We start from the raw sequence: 24074 nt of genomic DNA, 5'->3' as shown, positions 1-24074 counted from the left end.
CAGAGTTTCTCCAAAGCGGAGTTTCTCCAGCGCGGAGTTTCTCTAGCGCGGAGTTTCTAAAGCCCGGAGTTTCTCCAGCTCGGAGTTTCTCCAACACGAAGTTTAGCCAGCACGGAGTTTCTCCAGCGCGGAGTTTCCCAACGCGGAGTTTCTCCAACGCAGAGTTTCTCCAACGCAGAGCTTCTCATACACAGAGTTTCTCCAGCACGATGTTTCTCCAGCGCGGAGTTTCTCCAACGCGGAGTTTCTCCAGCGCGGAGTTTCTCAAACACGAAGTTTCTCCAGCACGAAGTTGCTCCAACACGGAGTTTCTCCAGCACGAAGTTGCTCCAACACGGAGTTTCTCCAACGCGGACTTTCTCCAACGCGGAGTTTCTCCAGCGCGGAGTTTCTCCAACGCAGACTTTCTCCAACGCAGAGTTTCTCCAACACGGAGTTTCTCAAACACGAAGTTTCTCCAGCACGAAGTTGCTCCAACACGGAGTTTCTCCAACACGGAGTTTCTCCAAAACGGAGTTTCTCCAGCACATAATTTCTCCAGCATGGAGTTTCTCCAGCACGGAGTTTCTCAAGCACGGAGTTTCTCCAGCATGGAGTTTCTCCAGCACGGAGTTTCTCCAGCACGGAGTTTCTCCAACACGAAGTTTCTCCAGCACGGAGTTTCTTATACATAGGGTTTCTCCAGCACGGAGTTTCTCCAGCACGGAGATTCTCCATCAAGGAGATTCTACAGCACGGAGTTTCTCAAGCACGGAGTTTCTCCAGCACGAAGTTTCTCCAGCACGGAGTTCCTCCAACACGGAGTTTCTCCAGCATTAAGTTTCTCCAGCATAGATTTTCTCCAGCACGGAGTTTCTCCAGCACGGAGTTACTCCAGAACGGAGCTTCTCCAGCACGGAGTTTCTCCAGCACGGAGTTTCTCCAGCACGAAGTTTCTCCAACGCGGACTTTCTTCAACGCGGAGTTTCTCCAACGCAGAGTTTCTCCAACGCAGAGTTTCTTATACACAGAGTTTCTCCAGCACGGAGTTTCTCCAGCACGGAGATTCTAAAGCACGGAGTTTCTACAGCACGAAGTTTCTCCAACACGGAGTTTTTCCAACACGGAGTTTGTCCAGCACGGAGTTTCTCCAGCACGGAGTTTCTCCAGCACGGAGTTTGTCCAACTCGGAGTTTCTCCAACACGAAGTTTCTCCAGCACGAAGTTTCTCAAACACGGAGTTTCTCCAGCATGGAGATTCTCCAGCAAGGAGTTTCTCCAGTAAAGAGTTTCTGAAGCACGGAGTTTCTCCAGCACGGAGTTGCTCCAACACAGATTTTCTCCAACACGGAGTTTCTCCAGCACAGATTTTCTCCAGCATGGAGTTTCTCCAGCACGGAGTTTCTCTAGCACGGACTTTCTCCAGCACGGAGTTTCTCCAGCACGGAGTTTCTCCAAAACGGAGTTTCTCAAACACGGAGTTTCTCCAACACGGAGTTTCTCCAGCGCGGAGTTTCTCAAACGCAGTTTCTCCAACGCAGTTTCTCAATCGCGGAGTTTCTCCAGCGCGGAGTTTCTCCTGCGCGGAGCTTCTCCAGCGCGGAGTTTCTCCAGCACGTAGTTTCTCCAGCACGTAGTTTTTCCAGCGCGGAGTTTCTCCAGCTCGGAGTTTCTCCAACACGGAGTTTCTCCAGCACGGAGTTTCAACAGCGCGGAGTTTCTCCAGCTCGGAGTTTCTCCAACACGGAGTTTCTCCAGCACGGAGTTTCACCAGCGCGGAGTTTCCCAACGCGGAGTTTCTCAAACGCAGAGTTTCTCCAACGCAGAGTTTCTGCAACGCAGAGTTTCTCCAACGTAGAGTTTCTTATAAACAGAGTTTCTCCAGCACGGAGTTTCTCCAGCACGGAGATTCTCCAGCACGGAGTTTCTCCTGCACGAAGTTTCTCCAACATGGAGTTTCTCCAACACGGAGTTTCTCCACCACGGAGTTTGTCAAGCACGGAGTTTCTCCAGCACGGAGTTTCTCCAACACGGAGTTTCTCAAGCACGCAGTTTCTCCAGCATAGAGTTCCTCCAACACGGAGTTTCTCAAACACGAAGTTTCTCCAGCACGAAGTTTCTCCAACACGGAGTTTCTCCAACACGGAGTTTCTCCAATACGGAATTTCTTAAACACGGAGTTTCTCCAGCACGGAGTTTCTCCAGCACGGAGTTTCTCCAGCACGGAGACTCTCCAGCAAGCAATTTCTCCAGCACAGAGTTTCTGAAGCACGGAGTTCATCCAACACGGAGTTTGTCCAACACGGAGATTCTCCAAAACAGAGTTTCTCCAACACGGAGTTTCTCCAACACGAAGTTTCTCCGGCGCGGAGTTTCTCCAGCGCGGAGTTTCTCCAGCACGCAGTTTCTCCAAACCAGAGTTTCTCCAACGCAGTTTCTCCAACGCGGAGTTTCTCCACCCCGGAGCTTCTCCAGCGCGGAGTTTCTCCAGCACGGAGTTTCTCCAGCGCGGAGTTCCTCCAGCGCGGAATTTCTCCAACGCGAAGTTTCTCCAGCGCGGAGTTTCTCCAACGCGGAGTTTCTCCAAAGCGGAGTTTCTCCAGCGCAGAGTTTCTCTAGCAGGGAGATTCTCCAGCAAGGAGTTTCTCCAGCACGGAGTTTCTCAAGCACGAAGTTTCTCCAAAACAGAGTTTCTCCAACACGGAGTTTCTCCAACACGGAGTTTCTCCAACACGAAGTTTCTCCGGCGCGGAGTTTCTCCAGCGCGGAGTTTCTCCAGCACGCAGTTTCTCCAAAGCAGAGTTTCTCCAACGCAATTTCTCCAACGCGGAGTTTCTCCAGCGCGGAGCTTCTCCAGCACGGAGACTCTCCAGCAAGCAATTTCTCCAGCACAGAGTTTCTGAAGCACGGAGTTCATCCAACACGGAGTTTGTCCAACACGGAGATTCTCCAAAACAGAGTTTCTCCAACACGGAGTTTCTCCAACACGAAGTTTCTCCGGCGCGGAGTTTCTCCAGCGCGGAGTTTCTCCAGCACGCAGTTTCTCCAAACCAGAGTTTCTCCAACGCAGTTTCTCCAACGCGGAGTTTCTCCACCCCGAGCTTCTCCAGCGCGGAGTTTCTCCAGCACGGAGTTTCTCCAGCGCGGAGTTCCTTCAGCGCAGAATTTCTCCAACGCGAAGTTTCTCCAGCGCGGAGTTTCTCCAACGCGGAGTTTCTCCAAAGCGGAGTATCTCCAGCGCGGAGTTTCTCTAGCACGGAGATTCTCCAGCAAGGAGTTTCTCCAGCACGGAGTTTCTCAAGCACGGAGTTTCTCCAGCACGGAGTTTCTCCAGCACAGAGTTTGTCCAGCACGGAGTTTCTCCAACACGGAGTTTCTCCAACACGGAGTTTCTCAAACACGGAGTTTCTCCAGCACGGAGTTTCTCCAGCACGGAGATTCTCCAGCAAGGAGTTTCTCCAACACAGAGTTTCTGAAGCACGGAGTTTCTCCAGCACGGAGTTCCTCCAACACGGAAATTCTCAAACACGGAGTTTCTCCAGCATGGAGTTTCTCCAGCACGAAGTTTCTCCAGCACGGACTTTCTCCAGCACGGACTTTCTCCAGCACGGAGTTTCTCCAGCACGGATTTTCTCCAGCACGGAGTTTCTCCAAAACAGACTTTCTCCAACACGGAGTTTCTCCAACACGGAGTTTCTCCAACACGGAGTTTCTCCAGCGCGGAGTTTCTCCAACGCAGAGTTTCTCCAACACAGTTTCTCCAGCACGGTTTTTCTCCAGCATGGAGTTTCTCCACCATGGAGTTTCTCCAACACGCAGTTTCTCCAGCGCTGAGTTTCTCCACCGTGGAGTTTCTCCAACGCGGAGTTTCTCCAGAGCGCAGTTTCTCTAGCGCGGAGTTTCTAAAGCGCGGAGTTTCTCCAGCTCGGAGTTTCTCCAACGCGGAGTTTCTCCAACGCAGTGTCTTATACACAGAGTTTCTCCAGCACGGAGTTTCTCCAGCACGGAGATTCTCCAGCATGGAGTTTCTCCAGCACTTAGTTTCTCCAGCACGAAGTTTCTCCAACACGGAGTTTCTCCAGCACGGAGTTTGTCCAGCACGGAGTTTCTCCAACACGGAGTTTCTCAAATACGAAGTTTCTCCAGCACGTAGTTTCTCCAGCACGGAGATTCTCCAGCTCGGAGTTTCTCCAACACGAAGTTTAGCCAGCACGGAGTTTCTCCAGCACGATGTTTCTCCAGCGCGGAGTTTCTCCAACGCGGAGTTTCTCCAGCGCGGAGTTTCTCAAACACGAAGTTTCTCCAGCACGAAGTTGCTCCAACACGGAGTTTCTCCAGCACGAAGTTGCTCCAACACGGAGTTTCTCCAACGCGGACTTTCTCCAGCATGGAGTTTCTCCAGCACGGAGTTTCTCAAGCACGGAGTTTCTCCAGCATGGAGTTTCTCCAGCACGGAGTTTCTCCAGCACGGAGTTTCTCCAACACGGAGTTTCTCCAGCACGGAGTTTCAACAGCGCGGAGTTTCTCCAACATGGAGTTTCTCCAACACGGAGTTTCTCCACCACGGAGTTTGTCAAGCACGGAGTTTCTCCAGCACGGAGTTTCTCCAACACTGAGTTTCTCAAGCACGCAGTTTCTCCAGCATAGAGTTCCTCCAACACGGAGTTTCTCAAACACGAAGTTTCTCCAGCACGAAGTTTCTCCAACACGGAGTTTCTCCAACACGGAGTTTGTCCAATACGGAATTTCTTAAACACGGAGTTTCTCCAGCACGGATTTTCTCCAGCACGGAGTTTCTCCAGCACGGAGACTCTCCAGCAAGCAATTTCTCCAGCACAGAGTTTCTGAAGCACGGAGTTCATCCAACACGGAGTTTGTCCAACACGGAGATTCTCCAAAACAGAGTTTCTCCAACACGGAGTTTCTCCAACACGAAGTTTCTCCGGCGCGGAGTTTCTCCAGCGCGGAGTTTCTCCAAACCAGAGTTTCTCCAACGCAGTTTCTCCAGCGCGGAGTTTCTCCAGCACGGAGATTCTCCAGCAAGGAGTTTCTCCAACACAGAGTTTCTGAAGCACGGAGTTTCTCCAGCACGGAGTTCCTCCAACACGGAAATTCTCAAACACGGAGTTTCTCCAGCATGGAGTTTCTCCAGCACGAAGTTTCTCCAGCACGGACTTTCTCCAGCACGGACTTTCTCCAGCACGGAGTTTCTCCAGCACGGATTTTCTCCAGCACGGAGTTTCTCCAAAACAGACTTTCTCCAACACGGAGTTTCTCCAACACGGAGTTTCTCCAACACGGAGTTTCTCCAGCGCGGAGTTTCTCCAACGCAGAGTTTCTCCAACACAGTTTCTCCAGCACGGTTTTTCTCCAGCATGGAGTTTCTCCACCATGGAGTTTCTCCAACACGCAGTTTCTCCAGCGCTGAGTTTCTCCACCGTGGAGTTTCTCCAACGCGGAGTTTCTCCAGAGCGCAGTTTCTCTAGCGCGGAGTTTCTAAAGCGCGGAGTTTCTCCAGCTCGGAGTTTCTCCAACGCGGAGTTTCTCCAACGCAGTGTCTTATACACAGAGTTTCTCCAGCACGGAGTTTCTCCAGCACGGAGATTCTCCAGCATGGAGTTTCTCCAGCACTTAGTTTCTCCAGCACGAAGTTTCTCCAACACGGAGTTTCTCCAGCACGGAGTTTGTCCAGCACGGAGTTTCTCCAACACGGAGTTTCTCAAATACGAAGTTTCTCCAGCACGTAGTTTCTCCAGCACGGAGATTCTCCAGCTCGGAGTTTCTCCAACACGAAGTTTAGCCAGCACGGAGTTTCTCCAGCACGATGTTTCTCCAGCGCGGAGTTTCTCCAACGCGGAGTTTCTCCAGCGCGGAGTTTCTCAAACACGAAGTTTCTCCAGCACGAAGTTGCTCCAACACGGAGTTTCTCCAGCACGAAGTTGCTCCAACACGGAGTTTCTCCAACGCGGACTTTCTCCAGCATGGAGTTTCTCCAGCACGGAGTTTCTCAAGCACGGAGTTTCTCCAGCATGGAGTTTCTCCAGCACGGAGTTTCTCCAGCACGGAGTTTCTCCAACACGGAGTTTCTCCAGCACGGAGTTTCAACAGCGCGGAGTTTCTCCAACATGGAGTTTCTCCAACACGGAGTTTCTCCACCACGGAGTTTGTCAAGCACGGAGTTTCTCCAGCACGGAGTTTCTCCAACACTGAGTTTCTCAAGCACGCAGTTTCTCCAGCATAGAGTTCCTCCAACACGGAGTTTCTCAAACACGAAGTTTCTCCAGCACGAAGTTTCTCCAACACGGAGTTTCTCCAACACGGAGTTTGTCCAATACGGAATTTCTTAAACACGGAGTTTCTCCAGCACGGAGTTTCTCCAGCACGGAGTTTCTCCAGCACGGAGACTCTCCAGCAAGCAATTTCTCCAGCACAGAGTTTCTGAAGCACGGAGTTCATCCAACACGGAGTTTGTCCAACACGGAGATTCTCCAAAACAGAGTTTCTCCAACACGGAGTTTCTCCAACACGAAGTTTCTCCGGCGCGGAGTTTCTCCAGCGCGGAGTTTCTCCAAACCAGAGTTTCTCCAACGCAGTTTCTCCAGCGCGGAGTTCCTCCAGCGCGGAATTTCTCCAACGCGAAGTTTCTCCAGCGCGGAGTTTCTCCAACGCGGAGTTTCTCCAAAGCGGAGTTTCTCCAGCGCGGAGTTTCTCTAGCAGGGAGATTCTCCAGCAAGGAGTTTCTCCAGCACGGAGTTTCTCAAGCACGAAGTTTCTCCAAAACAGAGTTTCTCCAACACGGAGTTTCTCCAACACGAAGTTTCTCCGGCGCGGAGTTTCTCCAGCGCGGAGTTTCTCCAGCACGCAGTTTCTCCAAAGCAGAGTTTCTCCAACGCAGTTTCTCCAACGCGGAGTTTCTCCAGCGCGGAGCTTCTCCAGCGCGGAGTTTCTCCAGCACGGAGTTTCTCCAGCGCGGAGTTCCTCCAGCGCAGAATTTCTCCAACGCGAAGTTTCTCCAGCGCGGAGTTTCTCCAACACGGAGTTTCTCCAGCGCGGAGTTTCTCCAACGCAGAGTTTCTCCAACACAGTTTCTCCAGCACGGTTTTTCTCCAGCATGGAGTTTCTCCACCATGGAGTTTCTCCAACACGCAGTTTCTCCAGCGCTGAGTTTCTCCACCGTGGAGTTTCTCCAACGCGGAGTTTCTCCAGAGCGCAGTTTCTCTAGCGCGGAGTTTCTAAAGCGCGGAGTTTCTCCAGCTCGGAGTTTCTCCAACGCGGAGTTTCTCCAACGCAGTGTCTTATACACAGAGTTTCTCCAGCACGGAGTTTCTCCAGCACGGAGATTCTCCAGCATGGAGTTTCTCAGCACTTAGTTTCTCCAGCACGAAGTTTCTCCAACACGGAGTTTCTCCAGCACGGAGTTTGTCCAGCACGGAGTTTCTCCAACACGGAGTTTCTCAAACACGAAGTTTCTCCAGCACGGAGTTTCTCCAGCACGGAGATTCTCCAGCAAGCAGTTTCTCCAGCACAGTTTCTGAAGGACGGAGTTTCTCCAGCACGGAGTTCCTCCAACACGGAGTTTCTCCAACACGGAGTTTCTCCAGCACAGATTTTCTCCAGCATGGAGTTTCTCTAGCACGGAGTTTCTCCAGGACGGATTTTCTCCAGCACGGAGTTTCTCCAGCACGGAGTTTCTCCAGCACGGAGTTTCTCCAAAACGGAGTTTCTCCAACGCGGAGTTTCTCCAACACGAAGTTTCTCCAGCGCGGTGTCTCTCCAGCGCGGAGTTTCTCCAGCACACAGTTTCTCCAACGCAGAGTTTCTCCAGCGCGGAGTTCCACCAGCGCGGAATATCTCCAACGCGGAGTTTCTCCACCGCGGAGTTTCTCCAACGCGGAGTTTCTCCAAAGCGGAGTTTTCCAGCGCGGAGTTTCTCTAGCGCGGAGTTTCTAAAGCGCGGAGTTTCTCCAGCTCGGAGTTTCTCCAACACGAAGTTTAGCCAGCACGGAGTTTCTCCAGCACGATGTTTCTCCAGCGCGGAGTTTCTCCAACGCGGAGTTTCTCCAGCGCGGAGTTTCTCAAACACGAAGTTTCTCCAGCACGAAGTTGCTCCAACACGGAGTTTCTCCAGCACGAAGTTGCTCCAACACGGAGTTTCTCCAACGCGGACTTTCTCCAGCATGGAGTTTCTCCAGCACGGAGTTTCTCAAGCACGGAGTTTCTCCAGCATGGAGTTTCTCCAGCACGGAGTTTCTCCAGCACGGAGTTTCTCCAGCACGGAGTTTCAACAGCGCGGAGTTTCTCCAGCTCGGAGTTTCTCCAACACGGAGTTTCTCCAGCACGGAGTTTCACCAGCGCGGAGTTTCCCAACGCGGAGTTTCTCCAACGCAGAGTTTTTGCAACGCAGAGTTTCTCCAACGCAGAGTTTCTCCAACGTAGAGTTTCTTATAAACAGAGTTTCTCCAGCACGGAGTTTCTCCAGCACGGAGATTCTCCAGCACGGAGTTTCTCCTGCACGAAGTTTCTCCAACATGGAGTTTCTCCAACACGGAGTTTCTCCACCACGGAGTTTGTCAAGCACGGAGTTTCTCCAGCACGGAGTTTCTCCAACACGGAGTTTCTCAAGCACGCAGTTTCTCCAGCATAGAGTTCCTCCAACACGGAGTTTCTCAAACACGAAGTTTCTCCAGCACGAAGTTTCTCCAACACGGAGTTTCTCCAACACGAAGTTTCTCCAGCGCGGAGTCTCTCCAGCGCGGAGTTTCTCCAGCACGCAGTTTCTCCCACGCAGAGTTTCTCCAAAGCGGAGTTTCTCCAGCGCGGAGTTTCTCTAGCGCGGAGTTTCTAAAGCCCGGAGTTTCTCCAGCTCGGAGTTTCTCCAACACGAAGTTTAGCCAGCACGGAGTTTCTCCAGCGCGGAGTTTCCCAACGCGGAGTTTCTCCAACGCAGAGTTTCTCCAAAGCAGAGCTTCTCATACACAGAGTTTCTCCAGCACGATGTTTCTCCAGCGCGGAGTTTCTCCAACGCGGAGTTTCTCCAGCGCGGAGTTTCTCAAACACGAAGTTTCTCCAGCACGAAGTTGCTCCAACACGGAGTTTCTCCAGCACGAAGTTGCTCCAACACGGAGTTTCTCCAACGCGGACTTTCTCCAACGCGGAGTTTCTCCAGCGCGGAGTTTCTCCAACGCAGAGTTTCTCCAACGCAGAGTTTCTCCAACACGGAGTTTCTCAAACACGAAGTTTCTCCAGCACGAAGTTGCTCCAACACGGAGTTTCTCCAACACGGAGTTTCTCCAAAACGGAGTTTCTCCAGCACATAATTTCTCCAGCATGGAGTTTCTCCAGCACGGAGTTTCTCAAGCACGGAGTTTCTCCAGCATGGAGTTTCTCCAGCACGGAGTTTCTCCAGCACGGAGTTTCTCAAACACGAAGTTTCTCCAGCACGAAGTTGCTCCAACACGGAGTTTCTCCAGCACGAAGTTGCTCCAACACGGAGTTTCTCCAACGCGGACTTTCTCCAGCATGGAGTTTCTCCAGCACGGAGTTTCTCAAGCACGGAGTTTCTCCAGCATGGAGTTTCTCCAGCACGGAGTTTCTCCAACACGGAGTTTCTCCAGCACGGAGTTTCAACAGCGCGGAGTTTCTCCAGCTCGGAGTTTCTCCAACACGGAGTTTCTCCAGCACGGAGTTTCACGAGCGCGGAGTTTCCCAACGCGGAGTTTCTCCAACGCAGAGTTTCTGCAACGCAGAGTTTCTCCAACGCATAGTTTCTCCAACGTAAAGTTTCTTATAAACAGAATTTCTCCAGCACGGAGTTTCTCCAGCACGGAGATTCTCCAGCACGGAGTTTCTCCTGCACGAAGTTTCTCCAACATGGAGTTTCTCCAACACGGAGTTTCTCCACCACGGAGTTTGTCAAGCACGGAGTTTCTCCAGCACGGAGTTTCTCCAACACGGAGTTTCTCAAGCACTCAGTTTCTCCAGCATAGAGTTCCTCCAACACGGAGTTTCTCAAACACGAAGTTTCTCCAGCACGAAGTTTCTCCAACACGGAGTTTCTCCAACACGGAGTTTGTCCAATACGGAATTTCTTAAACACGGAGTTTCTCCAGCACGGAGTTTCTCCAGCACGGAGTTTCTCCAGCACGGAGACTCTCCAGCAAGCAATTTCTCCAGCACAGAGTTTCTGAAGCACGGAGTTCATCCAACACGGAGTTTGTCCAACACGGAGATTCTCCAAAACAGAGTTTCTCCAACACGGAGTTTCTCCAACACGAAGTTTCTCCGGCGCGGAGTTTCTCCAGCGCGGAGTTTCTCCAGCACGCAGTTTCTCCAAACCAGAGTTTCTCCAACGCAGTTTCTCCAGCGCGGAGTTCCTCCAGCGCGGAATTTCTCCAACGCGAAGTTTCTCCAGCGCGGAGTTTCTCCAACGCGGAGTTTCTCCAAAGCGGAGTTTCTCCAGCGCGGAGTTTCTCTAGCAGGGAGATTCTCCAGCAAGGAGTTTCTCCAGCACGGAGTTTCTCAAGCACGAAGTTTCTCCAAAACAGAGTTTCTCCAACACGGAGTTTCTCCATCACGAAGTTTCTCCGGCGCGGAGTTTCTCCAGCGCGGAGTTTCTCCAGCACGCAGTTTCTCCAAAGCAGAGTTTCTCCAACGCAGTTTCTCCAACGCGGAGTTTCTCCAGCGCGGAGCTTCTCCAGCGCGGAGTTTCTCCAGCACGGAGTTTCTCCAGCGCGGAGTTCCTCCAGCGCAGAATTTCTCCAACGCGAAGTTTCTCCAGCGCGGAGTTTCTCCAACGCGGAGTTTCTCCAAAGCGGAGTATCTCCAGCGTGGAGTTTCTCTAGCACGGAGATTCTCCAGCAAGGAGTTTCTCCAGCACGGAGTTTCTCAAGCACGGAGTTTCTCCAGCATGGAGTTTCTCCAGCACAGAGTTTGTCCAGCACGGAGTTTCTCCAACACGGAGTTTCTCCAACACAGAGTTTCTCAAACACGGAGTTTCTCCAGCACGGAGTTTCTCCAGCATGGAGATTCTCCAGCAAGGAGTTTCTCCAGTAAAGAGTTTCTGAAGCACGGAGTTTCTCCAGCACGGAGTTGCTCCAACACAGATTTTCTCCAACACGGAGTTTCTCCAGCACAGATTTTCTCCAGCATGGAGTTTCTCCAGCACGGAGTTTCTCTAGCACGGACTTTCTCCAGCACGGAGTTTCTCCAGCACGGAGTTTCTCCAAAGCGGAGTTTCTCCAGCGCGGAGTTTCTCTAGCAGGGAGATTCTCCAGCAAGGAGTTTCTCCAGCACGGAGTTTCTCAAGCACGAAGTTTCTCCAAAACAGAGTTTCTCCAACACGGAGTTTCTCCAACACGGAGTTTCTCCAACACGAAGTTTCTCCGGCGCGGAGTTTCTCCAGCGCGGAGTTTCTCCAGCACGCAGTTTCTCCAAAGCAGAGTTTCTCCAACGCAATTTCTCCAACGCGGAGTTTCTCCAGCGCGGAGCTTCTCCAGCGCGGAGTTTCTCCAGCACGGAGTTTCTCCAGTGCGGAGTTCCTTCAGCGCAGAATTTCTCCAACGCGAAGTTTCTCCAGCGCGGAGTTTCTCCAACGCGGAGTTTCTCCAAAGCGGAGTATCTCCAGCGCGGAGTTTCTCTAGCACGGAGATTCTCCAGCAAGGAGTTTCTCCAGCACGGAGTTTCTCAAGCACGGAGTTTCTCCAGCACGGAGTTTCTCCAGCACAGAGTTTGTCCAGCACGGAGTTTCTCCAACACGGAGTTTCTCCAACACGGAGTTTCTCAAACATGGAGTTTCTCCAGCACGGAGTTTCTCCAGCACGGAGATTCTCCAGCAAGGAGTTTCTCCAACACAGAGTTTCTGAAGCACGGAGTTTCTCCAGCACGGAGTTCCTCCAACACGGAAATTCTCAAACACGGAGTTTCTCCAGCATGGAGTTTCTCCAGCACGGACTTTCTCCAGCACGGACTTTCTCCAGCACGGAGTTTCTCCAGCACGGATTTTCTCCAGCACGGAGTTTCTCCAAAACAGACTTTCTCCAACACGGAGTTTCTCCAACACAGAGTTTCTCCAGCGCGGAGTTTCTCCAACGCAGAGTTTCTCCAACACAGTTTCTCCAGCACGGTTTTTCTCCAGCATGGAGTTTCTCCACCATGGAGTTTCTCCAACACGCAGTTTCTCCAGCGCTGAGTTTCTCCACCGTGGAGTTTCTCCAACGCGGAGTTTCTCCAGAGCGCAGTTTCTCTAGCGCGGAGTTTCTAAAGCGCGGAGTTTCTCCAGCTCGGAGTTTCTCCAACGCGGAGTTTCTCCAACGCAGTGTCTTATACACAGAGTTTCTCCAGCACGGAGTTTCTCCAGCACGGAGATTCTCCAGCATGGAGTTTCTCCAGCACTTAGTTTCTCCAGCACGAAGTTTCTCCAACACGGAGTTTCTCCAGCACGGAGTTTGTCCAGCACGGAGTTTCTCCAACACAGAGTTTCTCAAACACGAAGTTTCTCCAGCACGGAGTTTCTCCAGCACGGAGATTCTCCAGCAAGCAGTTTCTCCAGCGCAGTTTCTGAAGGACGGAGTTTCTCCAGCACGGAGTTCCTCCAACACGGAGTTTCTCCAACACGGAGTTTCTCCAGCACAGATTTTCTCCAGCATGGAGTTTCTCTAGCACGGAGTTTCTCCAGGACGGATTTTCTCCAGCACGGAGTTTCTCCAGCACGGAGTTTCTCCAGCACGGAGTTTCTCCAAAACGGAGTTTCTCCAACACGGAGTTTCTCCAACACGAAGTTTCTCCAGCGCGGAGTCTCTCCAGCGCGGAGTTTCTCCAGCACACAGTTTCTCCAACGCAGAGTTTCTCCAACGCGGAGTTCCTCCAGCGCGGAATATCTCCAACGCGGAGTTTCTCCACCGCGGAGTTTCTCCAACGCGGAGTTTCTCCAAAGCGGAGTTTCTCCAGCGCGGAGTTTCTCTAGCGCGGAGTTTCTAAAGCGCGGAGTTTCTCCAGCTCGGAGTTTCTCCAACACGAAGTTTAGCCAGCACGGAGTTTCTCCAGCACGATCTTTCTCCAGCGCGGAGTTTCTCCAACGCGGAGTTTCTCCAGCGCGGAGTTTCTCAAACACGAAGTTTCTCCAGCACGAAGTTGCTCCAACACGGAGTTTCTCCAGCACGAAGTTGCTCCAACACGGAGTTTCTCCAACGCGGACTTTCTCCAGCATGGAGTTTCTCCAGCACGGAGTTTCTCAAGCACGGAGTTTCTCCAGCATGGAGTTTCTCCAGCACGGAGTTTCTCCAGCACGGAGTTTCTCCAACACGGAGTTTCTCCAGCACGGAGTTTCAACAGCGCGGAGTTTCTCCAGCTCGGAGTTTCTCCAACACGGAGTTTCTCCAGCACGGAGTTTCACCAGCGCGGAGTTTCCCAACGCGGAGTTTCTCCAACGCAGAGTTTCTGCAACGCAGAGTTTCTCCAACGCAGAGTTTCTCCAACGTAGAGTTTCTTATAAACAGAGTTTCTCCAGCACGGAGTTTCTCCAGCACGGAGATTCTCCAGCACGGAGTTTCTCCTGCAGGAAGTTTCTCCAACATGGAGTTTCTCCAACACGGAGTTTCTCCACCACGGAGTTTGTCAAGCACGGAGTTTCTCCAGCACGGAGTTTCTCCAACACGGTGTTTCTCAAGCACGCAGTTTCTCCAGCATAGAGTTCCTCCAACACGGAGTTTCTCAAACACGAAGTTTCTCCAGCACGAAGTTTCTCCAACACGGAGTTTCTCCAACACGGAGTTTGTCCAATACGGAATTTCTTAAACACGGAGTTTCTCCAGCACGGAGTTTCTCCAGCACGGAGTTTCTCCAGCACGGAGACTCTCCAGCAAGCAATTTCTCCAGCACAGAGTTTCTGAAGCACGGAGTTCATCCAACACGGAGTTTGTCCAACACGGAGATTCTCCAAAACAGAGTTTCTCCAACACGGAGTTTCTCCAACACGAAGTTTCTCCGGCGCGGAGTTTCTCCAGCGCGGAGTTTCTCCAGCACGCAGTTTCTCCAAACCAGAGTTTCTCCAACGCAGTTTCTCCAGCGCGGAGTTCCTCCAGCGCGGAATTTCTCCAACGCGAAGTTTCTCCAGCGCGGAGTTTCTCCAACGCGGAGTTTCTCCAAAGCGGAGTTTCTCCAGCGCGGAGTTTCTCTAGCAGGGAGATTCTCCAGCAAGGAGTTTCTCCAGCACGGAGTTTCTCAAGCACGAAGTTTCTCCAAAACACAGTTTCTCCAACACGGAGTTTCTCCAACACGAAGTTTGTCCGGCGCGGAGTTTCTCCAGCGCGGAGTTTCTCCAGCACGCAGTTTCTCCAAAGCAGAGTTTCTCCAACGCAGTTTCTCCAACGCGGAGTTTCTCCAGCGCGGAGCTTCTCCAGCGCGGAGTTTCTCCAGCACGGAGTTTCTCCAGCGCGGAGTTCCTCCAGCGCAGAATTTCTCCAACGCGAAGTTTCTCCAGCGCGGAGTTTCTCCAACGCGGAGTTTCTCCAAAGCGGAGTATCTCCAGCGTGGAGTTTCTCTAGCACGGAGATTCTCCAGCAAGGAGTTTCTCCAGCACGGAGTTTCTCAAGCACGGAGTTTCTCCAGCACGGAGTTTCTCCAGCACAGAGTTTGTCCAGCACGGAGTTTCTCCAACACGGAGTTTCTCCAACACGGAGTTTCTCAAACACGGAGTTTCTCCAGCACGGAGTTTCTCCAGCATGGAGATTCTCCAGCAAGGAGTTTCTCCAGTAAAGAGTTTCTGAAGCACGGAGTTTCTCCAGCACGGAGTTGCTCCAACACAGATTTTCTCCAACACGGAGTTTCTCCAGCACAGATTTTCTCCAGCATGGAGTTTCTCCAGCACGGAGTTTCTCTAGCACGGACTTTCTCCAGCACGGAGTTTCTCCAGCATGGAGTTTCTCCAAAGCGGAGTTTCTCCAGCGCGGAGTTTCTCTAGCAGGGAGATTCTCCAGCAAGGAGTTTCTCCAGCACGGAGTTTCTCAAGCACGAAGTTTCTCCAAAACAGAGTTTCTCCAACACGGAGTTTCTCCAACACGGAGTTTCTCCAACACGAAGTTTCTCCGGCGCGGAGTTTCTCCAGCGCGGAGTTTCTCCAGCACGCAGTTTCTCCAAAGCAGAGTTTCTCCAACGCAATTTCTCCAACGCGGAGTTTCTCCAGCGCGGAGCTTCTCCAGCGCGGAGTTTCTCCAGCACGGAGTTTCTCCAGCGCGGAGTTCCTTCAGCGCAGAATTTCTCCAACGCGAAGTTTCTCCAGCGCGGAGTTTCTCCAACGCGGAGTTTCTCCAAAGCGGAGTATCTCCAGCGCGGAGTTTCTCTAGCACGGAGATTCTCCAGCAAGGAGTTTCTCCAGCACGGAGTTTCTCAAGCACGGAGTTTCTCCAGCACGGAGTTTCTCCAGCACAGAGTTTGTCCAGCACGGAGTTTCTCCAACACGGAGTTTCTCCAACACGGCTCAAACACGGAGTTTCTCCGGCACGGAGTTTCTCCAGCACGGAGATTCTCCAGCAAGGAGTTTCTCCAAACCACAGAGTTTCTGAAGCACGGAGTTTCTCCAGCACGGAGTTCCTCCAACACGGAAATTCTCAAACACGGAGTTTCTCCAGCATGGAGTTTCTCCAGCACGGACTTTCTCCAGCACGGACTTTCTCCAGCACGGAGTTTCTCCAGCACGGATTTTCTCCAGCACGGAGTTTCTCCAAAACAGACATTCTCCAACACGGAGTTTCTCCAACACAGAGTTTCTCCAGCGCGGAGTTTCTCCAACGCAGAGTTTCTCCAACACAGTTTCTCCAGCACGGTTTTTCTCCCAGCATGGAGTTTCTCCACCATGGAGTTTCTCCAACACGCAGTTTCTCCAGCGCTGAGTTTCTCCACCGTGGAGTTTCTCCAACGCGGAGTTTCTCCAGAGCGCAGTTTCTCTAGCGCGGAGTTTCTAAAGCGCGGAGTTTCTCCAGCTCGGAAGTTTCTCCAACGCGGAGTTTCTCCAACGCAGTGTCTTATACACAGAGTTTCTCCAGCACGGAGTTTCTCCAGCACGGAGATTCTCCAGCATGGAGTTTCTCCAGCACTTAGTTTCTCCAGCACGAAGTTTTCTCCAACACGGAGTTTCTCCAGCACGGAGTTTGTCCAGCACGGAGTTTCTCCAACACGGAGTTTCTCAAACACGAAGTTTCTCCAGCACGGAGTTTCTCCAGCACGGAGATTCTCCAGCAAGCAGTTTCTCCAGCGCAGTTTCTGAAGGACGGAGTTTCTCCCAGCACGGAGTTCCTCCAACACGGAGTTTCTCCAACACGGAGTTTCTCCAGCACAGATTTTCTCCAGCATGGAGTTTCTCTAGCACGGAGTTTCTCCAGGACGGATTTCTCCAGCACGGAGTTTCTCCAGCACGGAGTTTCTCCAGCACGGAGTTTCTCCAAAACGGAGTTTCTCCAACACGGAGTTTCTCCAACACGAAGTTTCTCCAGCGTGGAGTCTCTCCAGCGCGAGTTTCTCCAGCACACAGTTTCTCCAACGCAGAGTTTCTCCAACGCGGAGTTTCCTCCAGCGCGGAATATCTCCAACGCGGAGTTTCTCCACCGCGGAGTTTCTCCAACGCGGAGTTTCTCCAAAGCGGAGTTTCTCCAGCGCGGAGTTTCTCTAGCGCGGAGTTTCTAAAGCGCGGAGTTTCTCCAGCTCGGAGTTTCTCCAACACGAAGTTTAGCCAGCACGGAGTTTCTCCAGCACGATCTTTCTCCAGCGCGGAGTTTCTCCAACGCGGAGTTTCTCCAGCGCGGAGTTTCTCAAACACGAAGTTTCTCCAGCACGAAGTTGCTCCAACACGGAGTTTCTCCAGCACGAAGTTGCTCCAACACGGAGTTTCTCCAACGCGGACTTTCTCCAGCATGGAGTTTCTCCAGCACGGAGTTTCTCAAGCACGGAGTTTCTCCAGCATGGAGTTTCTCCAGCACGGAGTTTCTCCAGCACGGAGTTTCTCCAACACGGAGTTTCTCCAGCACGGAGTTTCAACAGCGCGGAGTTTCTCCAGCTCGGAGTTTCTCCAACACGGAGTTTCTCCAGCACGGAGTTTCACCAGCGCGGAGTTTCCCAACGCGGAGTTTCTCCAACGCAGAGTTTCTGCAACGCAGAGTTTCTCCAACGCAGAGTTTCTCCAACGTAGAGTTTCTTATAAACAGAGTTTCTCCAGCACGGAGTTTCTCCAGCACGGAGATTCTCCAGCACGGAGTTTCTCCTGCACGAAGTTTCTCCAACATGGAGTTTCTCCAACACGGAGTTTCTCCACCACGGAGTTTGTCAAGCACGGAGTTTCTCCAGCACGGAGTTTCTCCAACACGGAGTTTCTCAAGCACGCAGTTTCTCCAGCATAGAGTTCCTCCAACACGGAGTTTCTCAAACACGAAGTTTCTCCAGCACGAAGTTTCTCCAACACGGAGTTTCTCCAACACGGAGTTTGTCCAATACGGAATTTCCTAAACACGGAGTTTCTCCAGCACGGAGTTTCTCCAGCACGGAGTTTCTCCAGCACGGAGACTCTCCAGCAAGCAATTTCTCCAGCACAGAGTTTCTGAAGCACGGAGTTCATCCAACACGGAGTTTGTCCAACACGGAGATTCTCCAAAACAGAGTTTCTCCAACACGGAGTTTCTCCAACACGATGTTTCTCCGGCGCGGAGTTTCTCCAGCGCGGAGTTTCTCCAGCACGCAGTTTCTCCAAACCAGAGTTTCTCCAACGCAGTTTCTCCAGCGCGGAGTTCCTCCAGCGCGGAATTTCTCCAACGCGAAGTTTCTCCAGCGCGGAGTTTCTCCAACGCGGAGTTTCTCCAAAGCGGAGTTTCTCCAGCGCGGAGTTTCTCTAGCAGGGAGATTCTCCAGCAAGGAGTTTCTCCAGCACGGAGTTTCTCAAGCACGAAGTTTCTCCAAAACAGAGTTTCTCCAACACGGAGTTTCTCCAACACGAAGTTTGTCCGGCGCGGAGTTTCTCCAGCGCGGAGTTTCTCCAGCACGCAGTTTCTCCAAAGCAGAGTTTCTCCAACGCAGTTTCTCCAACGCGGAGTTTCTCCAGCGCGGAGCTTCTCCAGCGCGGAGTTTCTCCAGCACGGAGTTTCTCCAGCGCGGAGTTCCTCCAGCGCAGAATTTCTCCAACGCGAAGTTTCTCCAGCGCGGAGTTTCTCCAACGCGGAGTTTCTCCAAAGCGGAGTATCTCCAGCGTGGAGTTTCTCTAGCACGGAGATTCTCCAGCAAGGAGTTTCTCCAGCACGGAGTTTCTCAAGCACGGAGTTTCTCCAGCACGGAGTTTCTCCAGCACAGAGTTTGTCCAGCACGGAGTTTCTCCAACACGGAGTTTCTCCAACACGGAGTTTCTCAAACACGGAGTTTCTCCAGCACGGAGTTTCTCCAGCATGGAGATTCTCCAGCAAGGAGTTTCTCCAGTAAAGAGTTTCTGAAGCACGGAGTTTCTCCAGCACGGAGTTGCTCCAACACAGATTTTCTCCAACACGGAGTTTCTCCAGCACAGAGTTTGTCCAGCACGGAGTTTCTCCAACACGGAGTTTCTCCAACACGGAGTTTCTCAAACATGGAGTTTCTCCAGCACGGAGTTTCTCCAGCACGGAGATTCTCCAGCAAGGAGTTTCTCCAACACAGAGTTTCTGAAGCACGGAGTTTCTCCAGCACGGAGTTCCTCCAACACGGAAATTCTCAAACACGGAGTTTCTCCAGCATGGAGTTTCTCCAGCACGGACTTTCTCCAGCACGGACTTTCTCCAGCACGGAGTTTCTCCAGCACGGATTTTCTCCAGCACGGAGTTTCTCCAAAACAGACTTTCTCCAACACGGAGTTTCTCCAACACAGAGTTTCTCCAGCGCGGAGTTTCTCCAACGCAGAGTTTCTCCAACACAGTTTCTCCAGCACGGTTTTTCTCCAGCATGGAGTTTCTCCACCATAGAGTTTCTCCAACACGCAGTTTCTCCAGCGCTGAGTTTCTCCACCGTGGAGTTTCTCCAACGCGGAGTTTCTCCAGAGCGCAGTTTCTCTAGCGCGGAGTTTCTAAAGCGCGGAGTTTCTCCAGCTCGGAGTTTCTCCAACGCGGAGTTTCTCCAACGCAGTGTCTTATACACAGAGTTTCTCCAGCACGGAGTTTCTCCAGCACGGAGATTCTCCAGCATGGAGTTTCTCCAGCACTTAGTTTCTCCAGCACGAAGTTTCTCCAACACGGAGTTTCTCCAGCACGGAGTTTGTCCAGCACGGAGTTTCTCCAACACAGAGTTTCTCAAACACGAAGTTTCTCCAGCACGGAGATTCTCCAGCAAGCAGTTTCTCCAGCGCAGTTTCTGAAGGACGGAGTTTCTCCAGCACGGAGTTCCTCCAACACGGAGTTTCTCCAACACGGAGTTTCTCCAGCACAGATTTTCTCCAGCATGGAGTTTCTCTAGCACGGAGTTTCTCCAGGACGGATTTTCTCCAGCACGGAGTTTCTCCAGCACGGAGTTTCTCCAGCACGGAGTTTCTCCAAAACGGAGTTTCTCCAACACGGAGTTTCTCCAACACGAAGTTTCTCCAGCGCGGAGTCTCTCCAGCGCGGAGTTTCTCCAGCACACAGTTTCTCCAACGCAGAGTTTCTCCAACGCGGAGTTCCTCCAGCGCGGAATATCTCCAACGCGGAGTTTCTCCACCGCGGAGTTTCTCCAACGCGGAGTTTCTCCAAAGCGGAGTTTCTCCAGCGCGGAGTTTCTCTAGCGCGGAGTTTCTAAAGCGCGGAGTTTCTCCAGCTCGGAGTTTCTCCAACACGAAGTTTAGCCAGCACGGAGTTTCTCCAGCACGATCTTTCTCCAGCGCGGAGTTTCTCCAACGCGGAGTTTCTCCAGCGCGGAGTTTCTCAAACACGAAGTTTCTCCAGCACGAAGTTGCTCCAACACGGAGTTTCTCCAGCACGAAGTTGCTCCAACACGGAGTTTCTCCAACGCGGACTTTCTCCAGCATGGAGTTTCTCCAGCACGGAGTTTCTCAAGCACGGAGTTTCTCCAGCATGGAGTTTCTCCAGCACGGAGTTTCTCCAGCACGGAGTTTCTCCAACACGGAGTTTCTCCAGCACTGAGTTTCAACAGCGCGGAGTTTCTCCAGCTCGGAGTTTCTCCAACACGGAGTTTCTCCAGCACGGAGTTTCACCAGCGCGGAGTTTCCCAACGCGGAGTTTCTCCAACGCAGAGTTTCTGCAACGCAGAGTTTCTCCAACGCAGAGTTTCTCCAACGTAGAGTTTCTTATAAACAGAGTTTCTCCAGCACGGAGTTTCTCCAGCACGGAGATTCTCCAGCACGGAGTTTCTCCTGCACGAAGTTTCTCCAACATGGAGTTTCTCCAACACGGAGTTTCTCCACCACGGAGTTTGTCAAGCACGGAGTTTCTCCAGCACGGAGTTTCTCCAACACGGTGTTTCTCAAGCACGCAGTTTCTCCAGCATAGAGTTCCTCCAACACGGAGTTTCTCAAACACGAAGTTTCTCCAGCACGAAGTTTCTCCAACACGGAGTTTCTCCAACACGGAGTTTGTCCAATACGGAATTTCTTAAACACGGAGTTTCTCCAGCACGGAGTTTCTCCAGCACGGAGTTTCTCCAGCACGGAGACTCTCCAGCAAGCAATTTCTCCAGCACAGAGTTTCTGAAGCACGGAGTTCATCCAACACGGAGTTTGTCCAACACGGAGATTCTCCAAAACAGAGTTTCTCCAACACGGAGTTTCTCCAACACGAAGTTTCTCCGGCGCGGAGTTTCTCCAGCGCGGAGTTTCTCCAGCACGCAGTTTCTCCAAACCAGAGTTTCTCCAACGCAGTTTCTCCAGCGCGGAGTTCCTCCAGCGCGGAATTTCTCCAACGCGAAGTTTCTCCAGCGCGGAGTTTCTCCAACGCGGAGTTTCTCCAAAGCGGAGTTTCTCCAGCGCGGAGTTTCTCTAGCAGGGAGATTCTCCAGCAAGGAGTTTCTCCAGCACGGAGTTTCTCAAGCACGAAGTTTCTCCAAAACACAGTTTCTCCAACACGGAGTTTCTCCAACACGAAGTTTGTCCGGCGCGGAGTTTCTCCAGCGCGGAGTTTCTCCAGCACGCAGTTTCTCCAAAGCAGAGTTTCTCCAACGCAGTTTCTCCAACGCGGAGTTTCTCCAGCGCGGAGCTTCTCCAGCGCGGAGTTTCTCCAGCACGGAGTTTCTCCAGCGCGGAGTTCCTCCAGCGCAGAATTTCTCCAACGCGAAGTTTCTCCAGCGCGGAGTTTCTCCAACGCGGAGTTTCTCCAAAGCGGAGTATCTCCAGCGTGGAGTTTCTCTAGCACGGAGATTCTCCAGCAAGGAGTTTCTCCAGCACGGAGTTTCTCAAGCACGGAGTTTCTCCAGCACGGAGTTTCTCCAGCACAGAGTTTGTCCAGCACGGAGTTTCTCCAACACGGAGTTTCTCCAACACGGAGTTTCTCAAACACGGAGTTTCTCCAGCACGGAGTTTCTCCAGCATGGAGATTCTCCAGCAAGGAGTTTCTCCAGTAAAGAGTTTCTGAAGCACGGAGTTTCTCCAGCACGGAGTTGCTCCAACACAGATTTTCTCCAACACGGAGTTTCTCCAGCACAGATTTTCTCCAGCATGGAGTTTCTCCAGCACGGAGTTTCTCTAGCACGGACTTTCTCCAGCACGGAGTTTCTCCAGCATGGAGTTTCTCCAAAGCGGAGTTTCTCCAGCGCGGAGTTTCTCTAGCAGGGAGATTCTCCAGCAAGGAGTTTCTCCAGCACGGAGTTTCTCAAGCACGAAGTTTCTCCAAAACAGAGTTTCTCCAACACGGAGTTTCTCCAACACGGAGTTTCTCCAACACGAAGTTTCTCCGGCGCGGAGTTTCTCCAGCGCGGAGTTTCTCCAGCACGCAGTTTCTCCAAAGCAGAGTTTCTCCAACGCAATTTCTCCAACGCGGAGTTTCTCCAGCGCGGAGCTTCTCCAGCGCGGAGTTTCTCCAGCACGGAGTTTCTCCAGCGCGGAGTTCCTTCAGCGCAGAATTTCTCCAACGCGAAGTTTCTCCAGCGCGGAGTTTCTCCAACGCGGAGTTTCTCCAAAGCGGAGTATCTCCAGCGCGGAGTTTCTCTAGCACGGAGATTCTCCAGCAAGGAGTTTCTCCAGCACGGAGTTTCTCAAGCACGGAGTTTCTCCAGCACGGAGTTTCTCCAGCACAGAGTTTGTCCAGCACGGAGTTTCTCCAACACGGAGTTTCTCCAACACGGAGTTTCTCAAACACGGAGTTTCTCCGGCACGGAGTTTCTCCAGCACGGAGATTCTCCAGCAAGGAGTTTCTCCAACACAGAGTTTCTGAAGCACGGAGTTTCTCCAGCACGGAGTTCCTCCAACACGGAAATTCTCAAACACGGAGTTTCTCCAGCATGGAGTTTCTCCAGCACGGACTTTCTCCAGCACGGACTTTCTCCAGCACGGAGTTTCTCCAGCACGGATTTTCTCCAGCACGGAGTTTCTCCAAAACAGACATTCTCCAACACGGAGTTTCTCCAACACAGAGTTTCTCCAGCGCGGAGTTTCTCCAACGCAGAGTTTCTCCAACACAGTTTCTCCAGCACGGTTTTTCTCCAGCATGGAGTTTCTCCACCATGGAGTTTCTCCAACACGCAGTTTCTCCAGCGCTGAGTTTCTCCACCGTGGAGTTTCTCCAACGCGGAGTTTCTCCAGAGCGCAGTTTCTCTAGCGCGGAGTTTCTAAAGCGCGGAGTTTCTCCAGCTCGGAGTTTCTCCAACGCGGAGTTTCTCCAACGCAGTGTCTTATACACAGAGTTTCTCCAGCACGGAGTTTCTCCAGCACGGAGATTCTCCAGCATGGAGTTTCTCCAGCACTTAGTTTCTCCAGCACGAAGTTTCTCCAACACGGAGTTTCTCCAGCACGGAGTTTGTCCAGCACGGAGTTTCTCCAACACGGAGTTTCTCAAACACGAAGTTTCTCCAGCACGGAGTTTCTCCAGCACGGAGATTCTCCAGCAAGCAGTTTCTCCAGCGCAGTTTCTGAAGGACGGAGTTTCTCCAGCACGGAGTTCCTCCAACACGGAGTTTCTCCAACACGGAGTTTCTCCAGCACAGATTTTCTCCAGCATGGAGTTTCTCTAGCACGGAGTTTCTCCAGGACGGATTTTCTCCAGCACGGAGTTTCTCCAGCACGGAGTTTCTCCAGCACGGAGTTTCTCCAAAACGGAGTTTCTCCAACACGGAGTTTCTCCAACACGAAGTTTCTCCAGCGCGGAGTCTCTCCAGCGCGGAGTTTCTCCAGCACACAGTTTCTCCAACGCAGAGTTTCTCCAACGCGGAGTTCCTCCAGCGCGGAATATCTCCAACGCGGAGTTTCTCCACCGCGGAGTTTCTCCAACGCGGAGTTTCTCCAAAGCGGAGTTTCTCCAGCGCGGAGTTTCTCTAGCGCGGAGTTTCTAAAGCGCGGAGTTTCTCCAGCTCGGAGTTTCTCCAACACGAAGTTTAGCCAGCACGGAGTTTCTCCAGCACGATCTTTCTCCAGCGCGGAGTTTCTCCAACGCGGAGTTTCTCCAGCGCGGAGTTTCTCAAACACGAAGTTTCTCCAGCACGAAGTTGCTCCAACACGGAGTTTCTCCAGCACGAAGTTGCTCCAACACGGAGTTTCTCCAACGCGGACTTTCTCCAGCATGGAGTTTCTCCAGCACGGAGTTTCTCAAGCACGGAGTTTCTCCAGCATGGAGTTTCTCCAGCACGGAGTTTCTCCAGCACGGAGTTTCTCCAACACGGAGTTTCTCCAGCACGGAGTTTCAACAGCGCGGAGTTTCTCCAGCTCGGAGTTTCTCCAACACGGAGTTTCTCCAGCACGGAGTTTCACCAGCGCGGAGTTTCCCAACGCGGAGTTTCTCCAACGCAGAGTTTCTGCAACGCAGAGTTTCTCCAACGCAGAGTTTCTCCAACGTAGAGTTTCTTATAAACAGAGTTTCTCCAGCACGGAGTTTCTCCAGCACGGAGATTCTCCAGCACGGAGTTTCTCCTGCACGAAGTTTCTCCAACATGGAGTTTCTCCAACACGGAGTTTCTCCACCACG

The sequence above is a fragment of the Amblyomma americanum genome, chromosome 6 (assembly GCF_052857255.1).
Source record: "Amblyomma americanum isolate KBUSLIRL-KWMA chromosome 6, ASM5285725v1, whole genome shotgun sequence".
Taxonomy (NCBI): Eukaryota; Metazoa; Arthropoda; class Arachnida; order Ixodida; family Ixodidae; genus Amblyomma; species Amblyomma americanum.
The sequence above is the reverse complement of the archived record's forward strand: the minus strand, read 5'-3'. Positions refer to the sequence as shown.